At 41.2% G+C, this 4,140-nt stretch overlaps 1 pseudogene; it reads right to left on the bottom strand.

The window, feature by feature from the left end:
* Positions 1 to 1,111: 1,111 nt before the first annotated feature.
* Positions 1,112 to 3,442, bottom strand: LOC150049123 (actin-related protein 2/3 complex subunit 2 pseudogene; annotated as a pseudogene).
* Positions 3,443 to 4,140: the final 698 nt, after the last annotated feature.

Here is a 4,140-nt window from a genome sequence, read left to right as displayed (position 1 = left end):
GACCTGATCTGACTTATATTTGAAGAACTTGTCCAATTGCGGAATTCTCCATAGGATCATCTGAATTCTTAGTGGTAGTCATGTTGTAGATACCTCCTATTATTACTATTAATATCCTTTACTATCTCTGAAAAGTTCTTCTTCTAAGACATTCAAAATTCAACTGTCTGATACAGTTACTATTAGCATTCTACATGTATATGTGAGTCTTGTCAAAATCCTGATGAAGCTGGCAGAACTAAATCATTTGTCCATTTTCTAACATTAAATAAGTTTATATTCTAGCATTCATTCCTACTCTAGCACTCTAGTGAAAAATAAGTTAAGCATGTAGAGAAATGGAAGCTATTTCCTATCTTTTTTTTTTTTTGCCAGTCTTGGGCTTGGGCTCAGGGCCTGAGCACTGTCCTTGGACTTTCTCAAAGCTAGAGCTCTACCACTTGAGCCTCAGCACCACTTCCGGCTTTTTTCTATGTATGTGGTGCCGAGGAATCGAACCCAGGTCTTCATGCATGCTAGGCAAGCACTTTAACCACTAGGCCAAACTCCCAGCCCGCTATTTCCTATCTTAATTGAGGGGTATACTACATCTGTTAGTGCATAGATGACAGCATGCGTATGTTCCACATGACGGGATTGAAGTCTTCTCCAATGGATATCAAAACTCTACCCTTGATGTAAAATGAATTCTTTTTTTTTTTAGATAGAAAGATTTACTTTAATAATGACCCCAGCCGTATTTCTTTAGATACAGGAGTTTTGAACTCAAATATTTAGAAGGAAACCAGATTGCATTATCTTGCAACTCATTACCAGTAACATACTGCAAAGCAAAACAGCTCAGAAAAGAAGGTGGGAGGGAAGGGGGACAAGGAAGGGAGGATAAAAGAAAAGGAATTGAAGTTGATCAAGTGGAATTCTTGTTGTTGTTATTGTTTAACTCTTGGGAATTATGAAGTTCTTGCAAGCACAGCTCATTTCTGCAGATTATTTTCCAAACGCGTGCAACATGGAACCCAAATGGAGACTCCCTTAAGAACCCGGAGGTGCAACATGAAGGGCTACGATTATTCAGGAGCAAGCGGTCCAGCCTTCGCTCTCCAGTGCCTCCTCTTCTGTTCCCAAGAGTTAGCGGGATGAAAACGTCTTCCCCGTGATTGTTTTCATTTCTTTTTTTCTCAGCATCTGGGCGTGCACGATTGAGCACCTTGAGGAAATCTGATGTTTGGGCCTGCATACGTGTGTGAATATAGGCCTTGGAGCTCTTGATGTGGTAATGCAGGTAGTCCCGGAACGTGTGTATCAGGTGGATGGTATTGTCTCGAGCAGTGGCATTGATGTGGCAAGAGAATAGCACAAAGGTGATGTAGCCAATATTGTCGCCAACAGCAGTATCTGTGTCTTTCAACTCCAGAGGAGATTCCCTGTGGCTAAAAAGGACCTGGGGGGCTATGTGGCTGGCTCTGTGTCCTTCTTTGAATTCCTGCATGAACACCTTTCCAATGACCACAACATCATCATCTTTAAACACTGTGCTGAAGACTACCCTGACTGTCCTTTTTAGATTCAACATACATGGTCTCATCATCCCTATAATGGATAACAGCTCTGTTTTCTCCTTCTTTGCTCTCTTCTTGGAACTGGAAGTACTTTTCAAAGACAAGAGGCAAAACAATTTCTCTTCAACATGCCAGCCTGATGCACGATGGAATCCTTGGAAGCTGGCAGATTTTCAAGGTCAGATAGCAAAGAAACATTGTATCCTGGTTCTGGGTTTACTAAGAAGTTCCCTACACCCTCTTTAATAACTCATTAGCACCATGGGCCTGGAGTTCCGTGTAGAATTTCAAAGAAATACTGACAATCAATTTTGGTTTATCTCCATTAGGGTTTGAAATATGATAAAGAACTCCATGAGAATCTGCAAATGTTACTTCTACTGCTGGCGTCGGCTGGTCCCCCAAAGCCTGAACCTGCCAGCTGAGCAGCCGCCGCCTCTGCCTCCGCCTCACCTACCGTAAAATGAATTCTGGATCCATAAGACCAGTTGATAGTCAATGATGCAAACAGATAAAATAGCTTATATTTGAAAGCTACCTATATCTGTCATTCTTACTGTGCTCATGGTCCACTCGGTTAAAATGGACCCTAAACAATCTGGTGCTTGTCTATTCATAATAGACAAGCTATGGAAGCAGCTCAAATGCCCTAAAACAGACAGGCAGATCAAGAAAATGAATACATACACAATGGCTTTCTATTTATCCATCAAAAATGAATAATATGATGTCATTTGCAAAGAAATGGATGGACCTAGAAGGGGTTATGTTGAGTGAAAGAAGTCTGAGTCAGAGAGATGAATGGGACAAATTTGGTATATGTTTTCTCTCATGTATAAAAGTTAGATCTAAAATACAAACATACATGATAACTTATACAGGGTTTTATGCATATGTACACCAAACTGTTAAAAATGGTATACTTAGGAGAGGAGTTTAATAATGTTACTGCTCTAAACAACTAACAAACTATTCAACAAAAGGAGTACTGGGAATTGGAACTAAATCGGAGGGGGGGAAGAAGGGAATAAGAGTGGAGGTGCAGGGGCCAGGAATTTGGCCTAGTGGTTAAAGTGCTTGCCTAGCATGCACGAAGACCCGGATTCGATTCCTCGGTACCACATACATAGAAAAAAGCCAGAAGTGGTGCTTAGGCTCAAGTGGTAGAGCTCTAGCCTTGAGAAAGTCCAAGGACAGTGCTCAAGCCCTGAACTCAAGCCCAGGACTGGCAAAAAAAAAAAAAGAGTGGAGGTGCACAAGTGGAGGAAGGAGAGGTAAGCAAACATAGTCCCCACATTCAGTAGGCATTATGCAAAAACGGAACTAAGTAACTAGAAATAAAGGCAGCAGAGGTGGGGAATGGGAGAGAAAAATGGCAAATGTGACATTGATCATGATGCATTATACTCTACCCTGATTTATGGAAATGAAACCTCTTAGTACAACTACTTTATAACCATAGGGACAATATCTGGTCTAAGAACAAGAGTCTTATAAGGGAAGCCAGGAAGAGATAAGCAGTTCATAGAGAGTTAGACCTCCCAGAAGGAAACAAATAAGTGCTAGCCTAGTTACTATAATGATTAGCCAGCATCTTCCACCCAAGCCCACAGCATAAAGACAAGTCAGTCTATGTCCTCCCCATCACTGAGAGTTTGTGCATCAAGCTGCGCTTTTAAACATTCTTCTTTCTTCAAATAATCCAAAATTCTCCATTAAAAAATCCCTCTTGCCAAGGCTTGATCTCCCATCAGCAGAAACCAAATCTCCTTTGTCTCTTGCAACTCACTTTCATCTTTCAAGATGTTTATTAGGAGGTGGGTGACCGGAACAATTTCTTTATCATCATCCTTTCTTCTGCCTGACTGTGAGACAAAGATCATGTCTCCAAGAGAAGAATTCATTCTTATGAGCCACAAGCCACTCCAAGCAGGCCCTTGTTCTGAATATACAGGCATTTACACTCAAGCTACATGGAGAGTGTGAGAAAGAGTGTGAAGAGGTGCAACTGTGTGCTTGAGCTTGATGGCCAAATTGAAAAGATTCATTAGGACTTGTGCTATCTTGCTGGCAACCTGGAAGACCAATGGGTTTCTACCAAATCAAGTAAAATTGAACAACCTAGCCTGAGTATCTTAGAGCCTTCTCCTCTTCCTCTTTCCCTCTCCTCCTTCTTCCCCTCCTCCTCTTCCTCCTCTTCCTATAGAGTGCTGCCTCTTCTTTGAGACCTTGTGGAGAAGGTTTCAAAGTGGTAGGCCAAGATAAAAACTGGTAGTCAGCCTTGGGGGCCAAACAGAAGCTTGAGACTTCATTACAATGAAGTTCAAATCACAGACACCCAACGACAGAAGATAAAGCAGCAACAAAGAACCAAATGCCATTACTCTCAGCACCGTGAGAAAAACCTGGACATACTATCTAAGAGCTCCAGATAGCTTATATAGTGCTGAACTCTCAAGAGACTTACAGACTCTAATCTTAGTAAACTAACATGATTTTGATCTACTTTGCCTTTTAAGTTACCCATCTTCTTTGTAAAACTGATATCCTAAGTCAAATTAAAAAAAAATAATGACAACCT

This window comes from Megascapheus bottae, chromosome 20 (genome assembly GCF_031878675.1).
Source record: "Megascapheus bottae isolate mThoBot1 chromosome 20, mThoBot2.hap1, whole genome shotgun sequence".
NCBI classification, from domain to species: Eukaryota; Metazoa; Chordata; class Mammalia; order Rodentia; family Geomyidae; genus Megascapheus; species Megascapheus bottae.
This window is presented reverse-complemented; position numbering and strand designations above follow the sequence as displayed.